The sequence below is a fragment of the Impatiens glandulifera genome, chromosome 1 (assembly GCF_907164915.1).
Source record: "Impatiens glandulifera chromosome 1, dImpGla2.1, whole genome shotgun sequence".
NCBI classification, from domain to species: domain Eukaryota; kingdom Viridiplantae; phylum Streptophyta; class Magnoliopsida; order Ericales; family Balsaminaceae; genus Impatiens; species Impatiens glandulifera.
The window spans coordinates 56131036-56152992 of NC_061862.1; the positions used below are offsets into that span (position 1 = coordinate 56131036).

At 29.6% G+C, this 21957-nt stretch overlaps 1 pseudogene; it reads right to left on the reverse strand.

The window, feature by feature from the left end:
• Window positions 1-13050: 13050 nt before the first annotated feature.
• On the reverse strand, window positions 13051-20242 carry LOC124928685 (annotated as a pseudogene).
• Between the last annotated feature and the right edge of the window lie 1715 nt (window positions 20243-21957).

A 21957-nucleotide genomic window follows, 5' to 3' on the forward strand; every position in this document is an offset into this window, starting at 1 on the left:
GTGTATGCATCTTTACCAATATTGGTTTCTTCATAAATAAATTCCCTTCTAAAGTTACAGAAAAAAACTCAGCAAATTACTATGTAATTGCTGAGGCTTCCCGTAATAAAACAAGAAAGTATATTTAAAAAGTCTTTTAGTAAAATTTTGAAAAGGGCTAACGTTTTATCAACTATTATTTTTCTATTAAAATATTTTTAATTATGTGTTTTTATATTTTTGAGATATTGCATAAAAATGGAAAATTTTAAGTCTTCTTTTTTCTTTTGTTTGGAAAAAGTTTTATATCTCACTTTATAGAACTAACCAACATTATTTTGTTTATTTTACATTAATTTGACTACATGTAGTCTTAAAATTTATATATTTACTAGGAAACAACTTTAGAAACACCTTTAACAAAACTTAATTATTAAATGCATTTTTATGATGTAGATTCAATCCCCTATTTTATTTTATAAAGAGAATTGAAATTATTTTAATCATCACTCTATCTTATAAATATGGGGTATTTATCTATAAGTGACGTCATCATATATATTTAACAATGCAAATATTACTATTTCTTATTGATGATGACAAGATTAAATATTTAGTATTTAATTTTGGATAATTTGATGTTGGGTCAGCTCATTTGGCAGTTGGGCCTAACAAATTAATAAAGCCCATTAGGGCATATTTAATTAAGGAAAAAAAACACAGCAAATTTTTAGGTTATTTTTCTCTATCTCTTCCAGCAGTTCTTCCTCCATTGAAGCAACAATTCCTCCATTGAAGCAGCATGTTCTTCTTCTAATTTCCTTTATCTCTTCTCCGTTTGGTTAGCCATCTTTAGTGATGATGATAATGTATGTGAATGATAAGTTAGGATGAGGTCAATTGATAAATTTTGTTAGATTACCTCTAGGCTTGTATTGAACTACATTGTATACCCATTTGATATAGTGGATGATTTAAGTGGTCGAAGTGTCCCGTGGTTTTTTACCTAATTTGGGTTTTCCACGTAAAATTTTGGTGTCCTACTCTCTGTTTCTTTGATTGGTTGATGTTCAATTGTTTTTGGCTGCCTATTTGATTACACAAAAGGGAAAAAGAATTGTTAGGCCTTGTTGTAGCTTGTTTATTTCTGAATTGCTAAACATGTGCTATTATTCGATTTCTACAACAAGTGGTATCAGAGCTGAGTTCGTTTGGTGGTGATTCTTGTATAATTCAAATGGAAGAATCGTTGAGCAGTAATGAAACGATGATCAAACTCACAGCTACCAATTACACAATCTGGAAGTCACGGATGGAGGACTTATTGTGTAATTATGATTATGAAGACACTATTTTGGGTGATAAAGGCAAACCAGAGGCTATGACAGATGGAGATTGGAAGAAGCTAAACAGAAAGGCAGTTGGTAAAATCAGGCAATGGGTTGACAACAGTGTGTATCAACATGTGGCTATTGAGGTTAATGCTCATAAAGTGTGGACTATTTTGAGTGAGCTTTATGAGAAGAACAACACTCAAAATAGAGCATTTCTATTTAGGAAGCTTTGCTCGTTGAAATATCAAGATGGGTCTTCTATGTCTGAGCATCTAAATGCTTTTCAGGGGATTCTAAATGAGTTGGCTACGAAAGGAATGAAATTTGATGATGAGCTCCATGTTATGTGTTTGATTAATTCTCTGCCTGATAGTTTGGAAACACTTGTGGTTTCAATTACCAATTCTGTTCCACAAGGTAAGCTCACTTTGAAAATGATGAAAGAGAGTGTGTTAAATAAAGAGGCTAGAAGAAAAGAACAGGGCTTCTCGACTCCAAGTTAGGTGTTCGTGATTGAGAAAATGGGTAGAAGTAAAAGTAAAACTCCAAGGAATCGTAGTGGCAGTTCAGACAGGTCACGGGGAACATCCAGCTCGAGAAAAGAGATTACATGTTATCATTGTGGCAAGCCAGGACACAAGAAGTACAAATCTTTGAAGCGAGAACACAAGGAGAATAAGCAAGATAGAAGTAGTAAGGTTGTAGATGTGGGTGGTAACGACATCGATATTGTTTACGACAATGATAGTATCAACCTTGTTTCTCAAGATACACAATGGGTGGTAGACTCAAGTGCTTCTTATCATGTCACCAATTGTTGTGATATATTTGCTTCTTACACTAGTGGACAGTTTGGTTCAGTGACGTTGGGAAACCATGTTACGTGTAAGATTGTTGGAAAAGGAGATGTCTGTTTGGATACTAACACTTCGTGAAAGCTACTTTTGAAGAATGTTCGACATGTTCCCGATATTCGAATGAATTTAATCTCTACTGGTATTCTTGATGATGAGGGTTATCATAGTTACTTTGGTGAAGGAAAATGGAAACTCACTAAGGGGTCTTTGGTGATAGCTAAAGGAAAGAAGGTCGGTTCTCTTTATGTGACAGAGACTAAGTCTTACGGGGGAGAAACAAATGCAGTTAATGATTGTTCAGCACAGCTTTGGCATAAGCGACTTGGTCACTTAAGTCAGAATGGCATGCGAGTTCTCTCCAAGACAGTCGATCTTTAGGGCTTAAAGTCCACGGATTTGAAGACATGCACAGATTGATTAGTTGGTAAGCAACATAGAGTTTATTTCAAAAGTTTCTCTCCATCTAAGAAGCCCCATTATCCTAGATATGGTTCACACAGACATATGTTCTATGGATTCCTTGACTTTAGGTGGTGCTCATTATTACATCACTTTTATCGATGATTGCTCAAGGAAGGTGTGGGAATATTGCTTAAAGACTAAGGATCAAGCATTGGATTACTTCAAGTTGTTTCATGCTGAAGTGGAGAGAGAAACTGGGAAGAATTTGAAATGTGTTCTTTCGGACAATGGTGGCGAATACAGAGGACCATTTGTGGAATACTGTAAAAGTCATGGGATCAAGCTTTTGAAGACTGTGCCAAAAACACCTCAACAGAATGGAGTTGCAGAGAGGATGAACAAGTCTATCAATGAGAGAATTTTGTGTATGTGGTCTCATTCTAAGTTGCCAAAATCCTTTTGGGGAGAGGCAATGAAGACAGCGGTTGATCTGATAAACCTTTCACCCTCAAATCCTTTAGATGGTGACGTTCCAGAAAGAGTTTGGAGAGGTAAAAACGTCTCTTATGATCACTTGAGAGTTTTTTGGTTGTAAAGTGTTTGTTCATGTTCCTCGAGATGAGAGAGCTAAGCTTGATAGCAAGACGAGACAGTGTATCTTTATTGGGTATGGTCGCGGAGAATTTGGGTACCGATGTTGGGATCCGGTTAACAAGAAACTCATTAGAAGCAGAGATGTGGTATTCTTTGAAGATCAGACCATTGAAGACTTTGAGAAAAAAGAAAATCTGAAGTCTACGAAGAATGAATTGCCTAACAATGGTAGGATTCGTACACCACAATCACAGCCCAATGATGTGGAAAATGCCCAAGTTGAGGTTGATGAGACTCCTATAGTTGATGCTGAGCTAACAGAGGAAACTGAACAAGATGATGATAGTTCTTTAGAGCCACCTGATGATCAGTTTATTAGAAGATCTAGTAGGCAGAGACAACCTTTTAGTAGGTATCCTCCCAATGAGTATGTGATGTTGACTGACGGGGGAGAACCAGAAACCTATCAAGAAGTATTGTCTCATGAAAACAAGAAAAAGTGGTCGGTGGCAATGCAAGAAGAGATAAATTCCTTGCAAGAGAACGAGACTTATGACTTGGTGAAACTTCCGAAAGGAAAGAAGACTTTGAAGAACAAGTGGGTATTCAAGTTAAAGCATCAAGAGAATAGCTCACAACCTCGATACAAAGCAAGACTGGTTGTGAAGGGCTTTGAAAATTGATTTTGAAGAGATCTTCTCACTGGTATTGAAGATATCATCCATCAGAGTTGTGTTAGCATTGGCTGCTAGTCAAGATTTGAAAATTGAACAACTAGATATGAAGACTGCATTTCTCCATGGTGACTTGGAAGAAGAGATCTATATGGAACAACCTGAGGGTTTCAAAGTTAAAGGTAAAGAAGATCTTGTCTACGGGTTGAGGAAAAGCTTGTATGGGCTCAAGCAAGTGCCTAGACAATGGTACAGGAAATTTGACTATTTCATGGAAGCAAATGGGTACAGTAAGACTACTTCTGATCATTGTGTTTTTATCAAGAGATACAGTGTTGATGATTATGTTATTCTTCTGCTCTATATTGATGATATGCTGATTGTTGGGCAAGATATTGCAAAAATTGAGAAGCTCAAAAGGGATTTGAACAAGTCTTTTGCGATGAAGGATTTTGGTTCAGTGAAGCAGATCTTAGGCATGGAAATCACAAAAGATAGAAAGAACAGAACACTTTTGCTATCACAGGAGAAGTACATTGAGAAGGTACTTGAGAGGTTTGCAATGAAAAATGCAAAACCGGTTTCAGTTCCACTTGCAGGTCATTTCAAGTTGAGTTCTAAACAATATCCTACAAGTGAGAAAGAGAAAGATGAAATGAAGAATGTACCTTATTCCTCTGCAGTTGGTAGTCTTATGTATTCCATGGTATGTACAAGACCAGACATAGCACACGCAGTTGATGTTGTTAGTCGGTATCTCTCCAACCCAGGAGAAGAACATTGGTTGGCTGTTAAGTGGATTCTCAGATATCTTCAAGGCTCTTCGAAATCACGTTTATACTTCGTAATTGATACTCCTATTTTGGAAGGCTTTACAGATTCTGATATGGCGGGCGATGTTGATTCAAGAAAATCTGTATCAGGTTTTTTTGTTACCTCTGCAGGCGGTGCTGTTTCGTGGCAGTCAAGGTTACAAAAGTGTGTTGCTTTGTCTACTATAGAAGCTGAGTATATTGCAGCTACTGAGGCATGTAAAGAGGTGTTATGGATGAAGAAGTTCCTACAAGAGTTGGGCCAAAATCAAGAAAAGTTTACTTTGTTTTGCGACAGTCAAAGTGCCATTCATCTCTCAAAGAATTCAGCTTTTCATTCGAGATCCAAACACATCGACGTGAGATATCATTGGATACGTGATGTGCTTGAGGCAAAAGAGCTGAACTTGGAGAAGATTCATACAAGTGAGAATGGTGCCGATATGTTTACGAAATTTTTGCCTAAGGACAAGTTTGAAGATTGTCGGGAGAGAGCGAGTTTATTGGAGCCCGCGAAGTTGCGCTGATGGGGGAGATTTGTTGGGTCAGCTCATTTGGAAGTTGGGACTAACAAATTAATAAAGCCCATTAGGGCATATTTAATTAAGGAAAAAAAACACAACAATTTTTTAGGTTGTTTTTCTCTCTCTCTTCCAGCAGTTCTTCCTCCATTGAAACAGCAATTCCTCCATTGAAGCATCAGGTTCTTATTTTGATTTCCTTTATCTCTTCTCAATTTGGTTAGCCATCTTTAGTGATGATGATAATGTATGTGAATGACAAGTTAGGATGAGGTCAATTGATAACTTTTGTTAGATAACCTCTAGGATTGTATTGAACTACATTATATACCCATTTGATATAGTGGATGATTTAAGTGGCCGAAGTGTCCCGTGGTTTTACCTAATTTGGGTTTTCCACTTAAAATCTTGGTGTCCTGCTCTCTGTTTCTTTGATTGTTTGATTGTTTGATGCTGAATTGTTTTTGGCTGCCTATTTGATTACACAAAAGGGAAAAAGAATTGTTAGACCTTGTTGTAGCTTGTTTATTTATGAATTTCTAAACAAATGCTATTATTCGATTTCTACAACATTAGATATCTGTTAATGTCTTTTTAGTTAATGACTTTATAGTTTATAATAATAATTTTAATTAATAATTCTTTTGATTAATTAATCAAGAATTATTTAATGGCATTGCATGATTTATGATTATTGTGATGTTATATTTCAAAAATGTCTTATTATTATAAATTTTATTTCAGTTCAATCTTAACTTAATTATTAAAATGATTTGTCTCTCTTCTTTAATTACTTTTTCAACCCACTTAATGAACTTAGATTGAATTAATTTTATTGTTTATTAATTTTGTTATACATAGTCGATTAATTAACAATATATTTTTGTAATTAAAACCAATCAATTCGAATGTTTAATCGAAACAAATGAAAAAACTTAACTAACATTATTTTGTGTTAAACTAAAGCTTAATTGCAGCAAATAAAATTTTTTTTAACTAACATTAGTTTGTGTTGTATTTAAGTCAATTTTTGAATAGTTTTAGTACATTTATTTTTAGTGAAAACAATGTTTTATTTATTGTTTTATTAGTTTATTGTTTTTGTATAAGACAATTAACTAATTATTATTATTTTAATTATTAAATAACTTAAGTAAACATGTTTCAACTGGCTGTGCTTAGTTTATGAAAAATATGTGTAAGCACGGCACATAATATTTTTCTGTTGTGACTGGCTGTTTATTTTTTCTAAAATTAATTTTAAATAAAAAAAATAAGGGTTATGTATCCCAAGGGGTACCCATTTTATTATTTTTTAAAACATTAAAATAATTTTTTTACACTCTCTAGAATTATAATATTTAATATATTACAAACCATTTTTATCAATATAATAAAGACATACAATATAGTTATATAGCATAATTACAGTATCCAAAAATAAGTGGGGGAAGCACAAGGAAGTGAAAGTATAATGCATTTTAATTTCTAAATATCAAAGAGAATATTCTAAGTTCTAATATACATTATTAAAAATCTAAATATAGATGTTTATGTTCCCTAAACATTGCTGAAATATAAGTATGACATATTACAAACTCAATTAATCATGACATTTTTATTTACAACATTGACAAGTTTTAACAAATGAATAGACCACTTCACTTAAAATAATATAAAACATGTGACATATATATAGCATAAGTAGAGTATCCAGAAATAGGGTGAAGAATGTTAATACATCAAAAGTTGTGTATAATTCAATTTGGGCACAAGCTTATTTAATCCCTTTTTGCATTTAATTTAAATATGTTTTGGTTTAGTATTATTTTTAACTTTGTTTAAACATATATTTGAACGGGATACATTATAATTTATTTTTGAAAACTATCATATAGTATTGGTGTCTCTTAGCCCAATCCTTTCCCTAATTCAAAGCTTTTGGGTTTTGATAAAAGCTAAAAATGTATGATTGTGTGTCGGATAAGTTAAGGATGATTGAATAAATGTCCGGAATACTGGAATAGTTAAGTTATAATTTAAATTAATTTAATACATTACAAGTATTACTAATATCCTAGTGTGAGGTGTGAGGGAGTGATGTAAGCGGGGAGTGTGAAGTTGTGACGCATATATAAATTGCGATTTAATTTACATTATTTAAAGTTAATTAAACCAAAAATATATAATTAAATATAATTAAAATTATTAATTTATTAAATTAATTTATTATTAATATCATTAATTACATAATTTATTGTTTGTCCAAACAAACTAATTATTATTATTAATTTTAAAATATATACATTAAAAGGACAAATGACACATGACACGTAAAAAGAAACAAAGTCATATTCAATACACGAGTGGCCCTGACCTGACCATCGTGTAGGGTGGTGCCATAATCATGGTTCTGAAAACCGTTTCGGTCGTCAATCCGAATTTTTAGGCGAACTTCGATCCGACCGATGCAACCGGTTGAACCACTTATTAAACCGGATTAATTTTATTTTTTTTAAAATAAATTTAAATATATTAATACATAAATTATATATATAATTTATACATATACAAAATAATAAAATACATAATAATTAAACTCAATCATTTATTATACAAATTAATAACTTACCATGTAATTATAATAGGACTTAAAATTTAATTCCTATAATAACCTACCATTTAATTATAATAGGACTTAAAATTTAATTCCTACCCAACAATAATTACTTACCAAACTTATCCATACCAACATCTACTATACTACCCCTATAGCCTAATGTTTTATTATCTTTTTATCTCTCAACAACAATTAACTTGGAAAAAAAGAAAGTACATCTAATATTTTATTATTATCCCTCACAACCTCACAACAGCTGTATAAAAGAAAAAGAAGTGAAATGCAGATAGAACGGAGGGGAAGAAATGCAGGTGGCGGTCAGGTCAGGTCAACGGAGGAGAAGAAATGCAGGTGGCGATCAGGTTTGTTTGAAATTTGAAGAAGTTGAGGAAGAGGTAATTGCAGATCATATACCCAACTGGTTTTACATTTCTGAACTCCTCAGAAGTTACCGTTCCTTAACTTCTCAGATCTAGATACACTGCATCTTTACTCCGTCCATCGTCCTCTTTCTTCCCCGCAATAGATCTGGAGGTTATAAAATAGATCTGAGAGACCGAGTAGAGTTTTTTTTAGGAGAGTGGAGAAATAGTAAACAAGATGAGAATCAGACCTTTCGAATCGGAAATATCCAGTTTAATTTTCCGGTCGATCCGAATTTTGACCGGTTCGAAAGATATTCGAAAGATAAGCATATTGAAGTCAAAATCCGAACCGCCCATTCAGTCGTTTCGCGGTCGAACCGGTCGAACCGGTCGAACCACGTATTTTAAAACCTTACTCATAATACACAATTCTAACTATATTTCAGTTTTGTTAAATTTGAATTTTATTAACTTTTTTTTTCTTATTAACTATATTCCATACTCATATTACAACTTTTTACAAATTTTAGAGTATTTTCAACATTCATATTTTCTGATAAAAAATATAAGTAAAAATCTATTTATATATATATAAAATAATAAGATAATAACTAATTAATTTTTATACAATTTACATCATTATAATCAATTATTCAAATACATTGATATTAAAAATATATATAAAAATTTAACATGAAAGTTAAAAATTAGATTTATTTGAAAAAATTTTGATCAGTATTTAATCTTTAAAATTAGATATTCTATATTTCTTATTAAGTTACTTGGTTATCTTGTCATATAAAAGATTTGATTATTAATATATATTTAAGACAATAGTTTTCTTTTAAATATTTTTTTATTTTGATTTCATCCGGTTTATAATGTTTGTTATGTTTGCTAAAGTGTATTTAAAAATATTTTATATATTTGTAAAAAGTGTTTCGACTTAAGGTTAAAGATCTTACAAATTATAAAAAAATAATATATATTTTTTAAGTCTAAGTTAGCTCAAATAAGTTCACACTGGCTTGAAAGAAAAACTAGTGTTTAACCTTTTTATTTCTATCTTAAACAAAGGAAAACTTAAAGTTAAATTAATGATAATTTTTTTATTTTTTATTTAAAAAAAACTTAATATTGGACAAAAACTAGAAAGTTGATCCGAAATTATCCACTCATCACCAGATAGAACCTCTCAAATAGGGAAATTTGATAAAATGAACTTGAAAATGAGTCTTATTTAAAAAATAACTTATTTTAAAAAAATTTGACCATTTGACCCTTAACCTCACCATTCACCGCTTGCATATTTAGGTGAGTTTTTATTTTTTCCCGCTTGCATTCTGAGTATGATAAGTTTTAGGGTTTTAGGTTTTTAGGGTTTTAGGTGAATATTTTTCTAAATGGTTTGAATGTGGTTTGAATGAGTATGAATGGTTATTATTTTGACTGAATGTGTGATAATCTTTCTATATATTACGTCCCCACGCAAATTGCATTCTTCGAGGGACACAAATTAATTGTGTCCATTCTGAATGTGACTGAATATGTATGTTACATTCGCAAACTTTACTTTGCATCGACGCAAAATGCACAGTTTGCGTAAGTGTTGTTTGCGCCGACGCAAAGTGTTAATTCTCCATTCAATTTCTTTTACTCTTTTCTGGAAGAAATCCCTTCACCAAATGTTTGGGATGGGAGAATAACATTTGGCACTTATGTTGTGGAATTATAAAGTGAATATGGTTAAAAAAGGTTCTTAATCTAATGCCAAACAACATTGGATGTTCCCCTCTGGATGTCTTATTCTTTGATAATATATTTGTTTTCTTTGATAATGTCTACTCCAAAATTGATAACCAAACAATTTTAGAATGTAGATATGTGATATGATTATTGTAATCTTTTCATGATTTTTAGTTTCATTCCAAATAATATATTCCTTTTTTTTACTTGCAGTGGATTTAAAGATTTGTTTCACTAACGACATATTATCGAGAATTTTCAGTGAACATGGAAGAGTCATAGATAAACCATTTGTTTAGAATTATTCATTTATTATATCTATAAATTCTTCCATTTTTGGTTCATTTTTATTGTAGGAGAAAACATATTGTTTCCCTTATTAAACTTGTTCAAATTCCTTTTTCCTATTAGATTCAAGTTATTGGGAGATTTTTTTATTTAGATTTAATCTAATTAACCAACATCAAATAAACCCTTACTTTTTAATTGATATGAAAGGGGAAAAGTAAAAGAATCATTAATCAAGAATATCATTTCTAAATTAATTTTAATCACACCACAAACTGGTAAGAAAACAAGATTGAAAAGTTTCATAAATACTCTCCTCTATATCATATCACCAAATTCCATCTTCACATAAAGCAAATTAAAATAGACTGAAAATAAAGCATTTCAAATGAGTAAAGATATATTCACAATTCATCTCTTCTTCATTTTAGTTCTAAAACAACCCAAAGGTGTTCTTGCCACTATAAGTCATGTAAAGAAAGCCATCTTCGTCCTTATTTTCCTCATAAACCGCAGACATCATAGCAGCTGCAACACAATACAATAATTCAACAATAACATATTTAGAGATTCAATATAACTCATTATAGCAGTTATCAATGCAAGTTCGTAACTCACCTGTGGGTCATAGAATGTTCTTGAAAAAAATGAAGATAGTATTTTCAGGGCTCAATTTGATTCTCTTCCTCACCACATACACAATTTGACCCCGCAATTTATAGTTTGCGTCCACGCAATTTATAACAAAGTAGTTGTAATATAGTGATACTAATTACCGCCTTTCATACAAGTGACTAGGGTTCAATTGTTTTGTTTTACATTACGACACAATGTAAAAAAATAAAACAGTTGCTTGGAATCGAGGTCACTTATATGACATACATGAATAAGTACTACAACTACTTTGTTTTAAATTATGTCGACGCAAATTATATTTTACCTTCATCTTGCGCCGGATGCAATCTAACTTTTACCTCAACTGCTGCATTTCCTTCTAGTGAAGTGAACTGTTCGACAACATGGTCCTCCACTCGACTTGTGTAACTCATCTTTTGTATCAGCAGTTACAGTCGCCTTACTACAGTTGCATGCGTGGTCTCGTGGTCCGGCGAGCTGCTACAGTTGCATGCGTGGTCTCGTGGTCCAGCGAGCTGCTGGAGTCGGGGCTCGCGGGGAAGCGTCCTTTGGCGTTGCATGACGATCGTCAGGAGTAGAAAATTCGGGGAGGGGAGGGAATCAGGGAAGGGAGAGCAACGGTCGGCCGGAGGAGAGAAAGAAGTAATGAGAAAATGAGGGGGAAAAGAGAAAAAAAAAAGTAAAAGTAAAAATGTCAAAATTATTTTTAAAAAATTATTTTTGTAAAATCGAAGTTAAGTGAGTTATTTTTTAGATGACCCTCCTTTTAGGATCCCACAAATATTCATATGCGTATCTTTATGCCATTATGATTTATTTATGTTAATAATTTTTGTATGCCATTATGATTTACTTATATTAATAATTTTTATATTTTATTTTTCAGTTATTACTTCAATAATTATTTGTGAACATGAAACCGTGTATACTTTAAAGAAAGAATGGAATAATTAATAAATATTAGTTATATATTATTATTATTATATATATATATATATAATTAAGTATAAATTAATTAAAATAATAATAAATAAACTAATCATATTTACAAAATCAATAACCTAATTCATTTATTCAAATAAATAATTATAATATATTTTTTAAAATTTATAAATGTAAATTCACTTTATTTTCTAAATCTTATAATAATTATTTATAAATTTGTAAAATTTTATCTTTATAAATATAAAATTTTAAATAATTTAAAAGTTTATTTAAATCAAACTTTTTAATTCAAAATATTAACAGAAATAATGTTCAAAATGTGTTCAACTTACAAATAACACAAGTTACAAGAAAAGATATTTGTGCACTTTAGTGGATAATTTTAAAAAATGGCTTACAAAATTAAAATTAACCAGCTGTTTTGGTTATTATTGATAAAGTTTTCATTCCAAATTTTACCATATAATAAATGTGGGGATGATTTAAATTTTTTTTTATCATATTATCTATCTATTTCTTTTTAAATAGTCCCAGTGAAGATTTTCTATAAATCTATTGTATTTTATTTATTTTATCAAATATTAAATAAATATTTAATCATTCATTTTAAATAATCAATTTTTTAATCAAACAAGATTTAAATTTATAATTCAAATATAACCCCAAATTCAAATAATTATAATCTGATTCTCTGAAAATGTATGTTGTGTATGCATGATGCATTCATGTTTTAGCTGACTGAATTATGAAGGTCAGTTCCAGAATCATGAAACATTTCCAAGATTAGTTTGTACATCTACTGCAAGTGAAACTATTAACCTTGAGATAATTTGAAAACTTAGATTTCAAATAAATGGCATGCAAGTTTAACAAATTTAAACCTAAAACTTGAATGTTTAGATATGTAAGTGTAGACGTGAGACAATTTGAATGATTAGATGCAAATCACTTTAAAACATTCAAATATCTCAAATAATCCTGATCCATTTATTGTTAAAGTTATAAAAACAGTTATTAAGATATAGAATATCTCAAGATTTGTCATACAATGAAATTATATCTTGTTTGTACCCATCATAGAACAAATAGGTGCAGCAATTTACTTCGAATATGGCAACATATTTAGAAAGCAGTTGTTCAAGACTTCAAGCAGTCATAAGGTCAAAAACAAATGAGCCCATTTTTGCCTTTAGCATATACCTTAATTAGTTTATTTAAAAATTGGTGAGCAAACATGTGAGACTAGAGAATTCAGGAAAATGATTTACCATTCAATCCTAGTAGTCTTCCGTTTGCTCTAACAAATAGTTAACAGCCAATTCCTCATTACGATCACAGGCAAGGAATGCCTCAATTACAACGGCTCTGTCAAATCCCATTGCCTCAAGCTGCAAATGGAGACCACCTCAATAGTAAAACACGACAAATTTGTGAAAAAAAATGAATCAAGAGATTAAAGAGAAAATAAATTATCCATTCACGTGCATTGCTTCCTGCTCTGCTGGTGTGACACTAATAGAATGAGGCATTTCCTGATCGGCATGGTCGAGCATATCGCTGAGAATTTAGTTTACTAATAAACCATTAGCAATAACAACATAGATAACCATAAAATATTCCAAATAGGATTCTCCAAAAGGTGTCATCATCTTTCCAAGTTGGAACACTTTTTTTTTCTGTCAGAGGATTCAGTTGAGACCATGTTTGAAAATAGATCTTAGTTAAAAAATTATTGGATATTTCTCATCTGGATCCGGATTTAGATCAAAATCCAGACAAATAAAGTTTTTGAGTTCACTGATCTTTGGATACATAAAAAACTATGAGATCTTCCCCCTATTGATCATTTGCAGTAAGCTACAAAAAGGAATGCACATATCAAATTCAATTGTAGCGTTAGTCATAATATACTGACCCTTCAGAAACGTCGCTAGGCTCATTAAGCAGTTGAAGAAACTCTGTGTGATGCTCTTGTATAAGTCTTAACAGTTGTGGATTTTGCTTCCCAAGCTCCTGAAGTATGGGCTGCAAACAGAAAGAAGATATGATCTACCAACCCAAAAACCCATCCAAATAAGCATTTTTGCAAAACAGATTATCAAAAACACACCTGTAAAATTTGTGGATTTGATTGAACCATAATGCGTAATGCTTGGAACTGAAAGCCAAATTCACAAAGAACCCATTAAAAATAAATTGTGCCAGAATCACAGCAAGGACCCTGCTTAAATGATTTTCAATTTTATAAGTTTTTAAAGTCTCATTAGATGACTGAAAGTTGTCAATCTGGGTACTCCAAGCTTTTACCTAGGCTACCAATTACCAATGGGCTATTTTGGTATACAAAAAAATCATGTTGATTGTGATTGGTTATGCATCTAAAAATTAAAATGATCTAAAATATAATTTGATCATGATCTTATCGTGAGCAAGAAAAAAAATCTCTATATCAAATGAGGCAAACAAATCACTATTATTTGGATCATGATCTAGAAAATGATTTATATACTAAAAGAAGCAATAAAAATCCCACTATAATTTGGCTGATCCAAAATAATCATGATGCAGAACAAATCTTATACCAAACGAAAAAAATAACTTTCAGTTTTAACTTTGTCGATTTTCCAATGTAACCATGACAAATATAAGTTTCCAAATAGGATGAATAAAGAGTAATCAAAACCTGTTGGTTGCTTCTGAGAAAAACAAGAGAACCAAGTCCATCGTTGCCACCACCAGAAACAGCTTCCTGTTACATCTTAACCATGCAATAAACAGAAAAAATACATAGAGGACAAAGGAAAAAAAGTGTGAATGCTACCTGCGGAAACAAGTTCAGTGAAGATGAATTGGGTGCTCCGATAGAAGAAGCATTAGAAACTGTGCCCATTCCAGTCCCTTCCAAGGCAACCTGACTTGTAGGAAAGTGAGGTACAGGGACTGCAACTTCTGTTGTTTCTGGAATTCCCTACAATGTTAATACATATATCAATATCTCACATGCCAAAAGAAACTAAAATTGACAAGTTCAAGGGCATACTGAATATAAGTAATCTACAGCTCGCTCAGGATTGTTGTAAGTAGCTCGAAGAGCTCGAGTGACAGTTTCCTTATCCCAGTTGCCACCCCCATATCTGTTAGTTTCTTTAGTCTAAATCTTTAATCCTTAAGTCTGTAATCTGTATACTCTATGTCGATAAATCGAGATAAACTGTAATTGCGAAAACGTACTTGGATCTTGAATGCAGAACGGTTCATTAAGCCGTTCTTCGTTATTCTCTTATTCTTGATCTTTTCTTGATCTTGAATCTGGACCTGAATCTGAATGTGGATCTTCTTGTTCTGGATCTGGACCTGGATCGGAATGTCAGATGTGGGTGGGGTTTAAGTCTTCCAACCCTATATCGATAGCCTTCTTCTTTAGTGTTCTTGAGAGATGAACATAAACCTTATTGTTCGATGAGAGAAACAAATAGGCTGGCTGTCTATATGGGTTGGGGACCTAGCCTAATATACCCATTTATTATTCGGCCCATCAATGAAATAATAAATGGTATTTCTGCTTCTACACAAATATATCCCCATATTTATTATAGATGTCTAAATAAGCCCATAACCTTTATACTTTAATAGATCACTTTATTTGGGCTTTAATCTTTATTATAATAACAACTAATATACAATTATTAAATAATATATGTACCCAAATATTGGAAATAATTCCAACAATATCAATTATTTGTTGAATGGTCTCCTCAAAGATTACTTGAAGCAACCAAGTTTGAAGCTGCGTGAGTATAGGTATCAGATGATGAACTGCAAAAGCAACATAGTACCATTGTAGAAGTAACTCCAATATTTATCTACATAAATTAGAATTTATTTGTTGTATTTCTAGTAGATTAAGGACTGTATTTTATAATTAAGTTTTCTTTTCTGAAACGAAGACTATCTTTATTCTCTCAAAAGAGAATCTATCAGTCTAAAAGCATTCTTTTGTGGAACACATTCATAATCTGGATATTCCAGATCTGGTTTACTCCACAATATTTCTTCATTCTTCATTCCTCATCATCATGACTAAGTTTGGAGATGTGTCTTGATCTCTATTGGTGTCACCGATCCTATCAGAAATGCAAATAATGAATTAAATAAAAAATAAATAAAAGATTAGGATATCGTCATATTTATAATATATTTAATAATTCCTCTAATAATTGGAGTGTAACTAAATTTATTTGATTACATGTAGTCTTAAAATTTAGATCATCTTGGAAACACTTCTAAACGAAACTTAATTATTAAACGAAACTTAATTATTAAATGCATTTTTTTTATGTAAGTTCAATCTTTTATTTTATAGAGAGAATGAAATGATTTTAATCATCACTTTTTCTTATAGATAAGGGGTCTTATTTATGTGATGTTATCATATATATTAACAATATAAATCTTACTTATTGACTAATGACAATATTAGATATTTAGTAACATCTTAATTTTGAATAATTTAATATTCATTAATGTCTTTTTGGTTAATGACTTTATAGTTTATAATAATCATTTTAATTAATAATTATTTTGATTAATTAATCAAGAATTATTTCATGGCATTGCATGAATTATGATTATTGTGATGTTATATTGATTTATTATAATAAATTTAATTTCTGTTCACTCTTAACTTTTTTTCTTCTTTAATTTTTCACGTTCTTGTGAACTTAATTTTACATCTTCTTAATTTTTTTATAAACAGTTAGTGGGGATAAACAATTAATTTTTATAATTGAAATTATCCACACGAAATGGAAAAGTGTAATGGCAGAACTTAACTAACATGGTTGTATTTTGATCAATTTTTTAATATTGGGTCGCTAATTAATTAGTCTACATCTTGTCATATTTATTTTAGGTGTCTCAAATGTTAACAAAGAGTTTAATTAATTTTAAGAAAAAAAACAATTTTTTTCTAAGAAATAATTATTGTAAGATATATAATTTTTTACAACTAAGATTTTTAGTTTGAGATTCTTAATTTTCTTAATTATTTATAAATGATATTAATAAACAATATTTTTAATTTAAATATTGAAAAGAATTCAAAATTACTGAAAAATTGATTATACTATTAAGATAATGTTACAACCAATTACTTATATACCTTTTAGACTAAAATCACTCCCCACCTAATTCATAAAGAACTTAGTTTGATATAAGTGTATTCATTTTGTATTTAGTGATTATAGATTAATTTTATAATATTTAAAATATTACAAACCATATTCATCAATAAAGAATTAAAGTATAGTTATATAAATAATGAAAATGTTTTATCATTATTAAAAAGAAAACAATTAATATAAGTATTAAATTCAAAATCATTAAATTAGTTGCACAAAAAAAATAGCATTAGTAAATAATCGTGTGCTCATGTCTTAACTCAAATCTTAGCCGTGCTCGCTTCAGAACTTATTTTTTAAGCCTTAAACTTAAACGATTCTTTACAAATCTCCATTGTTCTAAGTTTTAATATACATGATTAAAAACATAAATATAGATATTTATGTTTTATAAACATTGCTGAAATATAACTATGACAAAAAAAAAAGCATTACTAGATGAAGTCTTAACCAATGAATAGATTAATGTACTCAAAATTATATAAATAACCTGATAAATATGTATATAGGTTCTCCTCTCACATCTTTGACAGGATAGAATGTGACACCAGAAATTAAGGAGGAACAAGAAATTGTATATTAACAGTACTAGTGAAACAAACCTATTTAAATAATTCCAAATTCAAATAATTCCAATTATTTAGTCTCTTAAAATGCATGGTTTGCATCGTTCATGATTTTACTTGACTGAATTATGAGTGTCTGTTTTAGAATCATGAAAATTTCCAAGAAATTATGTACATTTATTGCATTTATGAAGAAATTGACAATGTTTTCTTCCTTCATATAAATACAATTCATTTTTTTTTTAAACAAACATTGAACATAGAAAATTAAGGATGAGTGAAAAAACTTTTTTAAAATGTTGGCAGTTCTTGATGCAGTTCTTTTGTCCCTCTTATGTTATTTGGTTTTACGCGTACAAACAAAAAAAATGGGAGTTGGTTAGACAATATCTCTAGGAAAACTTTTTAATCTTGTTATATAAATATTCCTAACTTCTTGAAATAGTGGTTCTAAGATTTTGTATGCTTCCCAACTTGAAAGTTATTTTTGTTTGACAAGTCCAATTCAAAAAATAAGTATATATGTAATAAAAATAAATTTTTATTTTGGAATTTCTCTCGAAATTAAATCTTATTTAATTTGATTGTTATTGATTCTGTCGTGTATGCATCTCTCAGCCAATTACTATGTACGTAATCTTTGAGGCTTCCAGTAATAAAACAAAAAAGTATATTTAAAAAGTCTTTCAGTAAAATTTTGAAAGCCTGAAATGTAACTAAGTTTACTATTATCTTTCTAATGTTTATAAAGGAGTTTCAAATAATTAAATCTTTCCTCAAGGTTTTATCAACTATTGTTTTTCCATTAAAATATTTTTAATTATGAGTTTTTATATTTTTTGAGATATTGCATAAGAATGGCAAATTTTAAGTCTTTCTTTTTTCTTTTGTTTGAAAAAAGTTTTATATCTCACTTTATAGAACTAACCAACATTAATTATTTTGTTTATTTACAATTTATTTGATTATATGTAGTTTTAAAATTTAGATATTTACTAGAAAACAAATTTATGAAACACTTTAACAAAACTTAATTATTAAATGTATTTTTATGATGTAGGTTCAATCCTCTATTTTATAGAGGGAATTGAAATGATTTTAATCATCACTCATTCTTATAAATAAGGTCTTATCTATAAGTGATGTCACCATATATATTTAACAATGTAAATCTTATTATTTTTTTTTGACTAATGACAATATTAGATATTTAGTATTTAATTTTGGATAATTTGATATTTGTTGATGTCTTTTTAGTTAATGATCGACTTTATAGTTTATAATAATAATTTTAATTAATAATTCTATTGATTAATTAATCAAGAATTATTTAATGGGATTGCATGATTTATGATTATTGTGATGTTATATTTCAAAAATGTCTTATTATTATAAATTTTATTTCAGTTCAATCTTAACTTAATTATAAAAATGATTTGTCTTTCTTCTTTAATTACTTTTTCAACCTACTTAATGTACTTAAATTGAATTAATTTTATTGTTTATTAATTTTGTTATAGATAGTCAATTAATTAACAATATATTTTTATAAATAAAACCAACCAATTTGAATCGAAACAAATGAAAAAACTTAACTAACATTAGTTTGTGTTAAACTAAAATTTAATTGCCGCAGATAAAAAACATTAACTAACATTTAGTTTGTGTTGTATTTCAGTCAATTTTTTAATAGTTTAAGTCCATTTTTTAGTGAAAACAATGTCTTATTTATTGTTTTATTGTTTTATTAATTTATTGCTTTTGTATAAGACAATTATCTAATTATTATTATTTTAATTATTAAATAACTTAAGTAAACATGCTTCAACTATCCGTGTCTAGTTTCTGAAAAATATGTGTAAGCACGGCACATAATATTTCCCTGTTATGACTGGCCGTTTATTTTTTCAAAAATTAATTTTAAATGAAAATTAAAATTAACCGAATTAACCGGTTGAACCACTTGTTAAATCGAATTAATTTTATTTTTTTTAAATAAATTTAAATATATTAATACATAAATTATATATATAATTTAGACATATACAAAATAATAAAATACATATTAATATATATTCACAATTAATCTCTTCTTCTTTTTAGTTCTAAAACAACCCAAAGGTGTTCTTGCCACTATAAGTCATGTAAAGAAAGGCATCTTCGTCCTTATTTTCCTCATAAACCGCAGACATCATAGCAGCTGCAACACAATAAAATAATTCAATAATAACCTATTTAGAGATTCAATATAACTCATTATAGCAGTTATCAATCGCAAGTTCGTAACGGACCTGTGGGTGATAGAATGTTCTTGAAAAAAATGAAGATAGCATTTTCAGGGCTCAATTTGATTCTCTTCCTCACCACATACACAAATTGACCACGCAATGTATAGTTTGCGTCCACACAATTTATAACAAAGTAGTTGTAGTATAGTGGTACTTATTACCGCCTTTCATACAAGTGACTAGGGTTCAATTGTTTTGTTTTACATTACGACACAATGTAAAAAAAATAAAACAGTTGCTTGGAATTGAGGTCACTTATATGACATACATGAATAAGTATTAAAACTACTTTGTTTTAAATTATGTCGACGCAAATTATATTTTACCTTCATCTTGCGCCGGACGCAAACTAACTTTTACCTCGACTACTGCATTGCCTTCTAGTGAAGCGACCTGTTCGACACCATGGTCCTCCACTCGACTTGTGTAACTCATCTTTTGTATCAGCGGCTACAGTCGCCTTACTACAGTTGCATGCGTGGTCTCGTGGTCCGGCGAACTACTGCAGTTGCATGCGTGGTCTCGTGGTCCAGCGAGCTGCTGGAGTCGGGGCTCGCGGGAAAGCGTCTTTCGGCGTTGCTTGGCGATCGTCAGGAGTAGGAAATATGGGGAGGGGAGGGAAGCAAGGAAGGGAGAGCAACGGTCGGCCGGAGGAGAAGAGAGAAAGAAGAAATGAGAAAATGAGGGGGAAAAGAGAAAAAAAAGTAAAAGTAAAATCGTCAAAATTATTTAAAAAATATTATTTTTGTAAAATCTAAGTTAGGTGAGTTATTTTTGAGATGTCCCTCCTTTTAGGATCCCTCAAATATTCATATACGTACCTTTATGCCATTTATGCCATTATGATTTATTTATATTAATAATTTTTTTATGCCATTATGATTTAATTATATTAATAATTTTTGTATTTTATTTTTCAGTTTTCACTTCAATAATTATTTGTGAACATGAGACAGTGTATACTTTAAAGAAAGAATGGAATAATTAATAAATATTAGTTATATATTATTATTATTATATATATATAATTAAGTATAAATTTATTAAAATAATAATAAATAAATTAATCATATTTACAAAATCAATAACCTAATTCATTTATTCAAATAAATAATTATAATATATTTTTTAAAATTTATAAATGTAAATTCACTTTATTTTCTAAATCTTATAATAATTATTTATAAATTTGTAAAATTTTATCTTTATAAATATAAAAATTTAAATAATTTAAAAGTTTATTTAAATCAAACTTTTTAATTCAAAATATTAACAGAAGTAATGCTCAAAATGTGTTCAACTTACAAATAACACAAGTTACAAGAAAAGATATTTGTGCACTTCAGTGGATAATTTTAAAAAATGGCTTACAAAATTAAAATTAACCAGCTGTTTTGTTTATTATTGATAAAGTTTTCATTCCAAATTTTACCATATAATAAATGTGGGGATGATTTAAATTTTTTTTTATCATATTATCTATCTATTTCTTTTTAAATAGTCCCAGTGAAGATTTTCTATAAATCTATTGTATTTTATTTATTTTATCAAATATTAAATAAATATTTAATCATTCATTTTAAATAATCAATTTTTTAATCAAACAAGATTTAAATTTACAATTCAAATATAACCCCAAATTCAAATAATTATAATTTGACTCTCTTAAAATGTATGTTGTGTATGCACGATGCATTCATGTTTTAGCTGACTGAATTATGAAGGTCAGTTCCAGAATCATGAAACATTTCCAAGATTAGTTTGTACATTTACTGCAAGTGAAACTATTAACTTTGAGATAATTTGAAAACTTAGATTTCAAATAAATGGCATGCAAGTTTAACAAATTTAAACCTAAAACTTGAATGTTTAGATATGTAAGTGTAGACGTGAGATAATTTGAATGCTTAGATGCAAATCACTTTAAAACATTCAAATATCTCAAATAATCCTGATCCATTTATTGTTAAAGTTGTAAAAACAGTTATTAAGATATAGAATATCTCAAGATTTGTCCGACAATGAAATTATATATTGTCTGTACCCATTATAGAACAAATAGGTGCAGCAATTTACTTCGAATATGGCAACATATTTACAAAGCAGTTGTTCAAGACTTCAAGCAGTCATAAGGTCAAAAAAAAATGAGC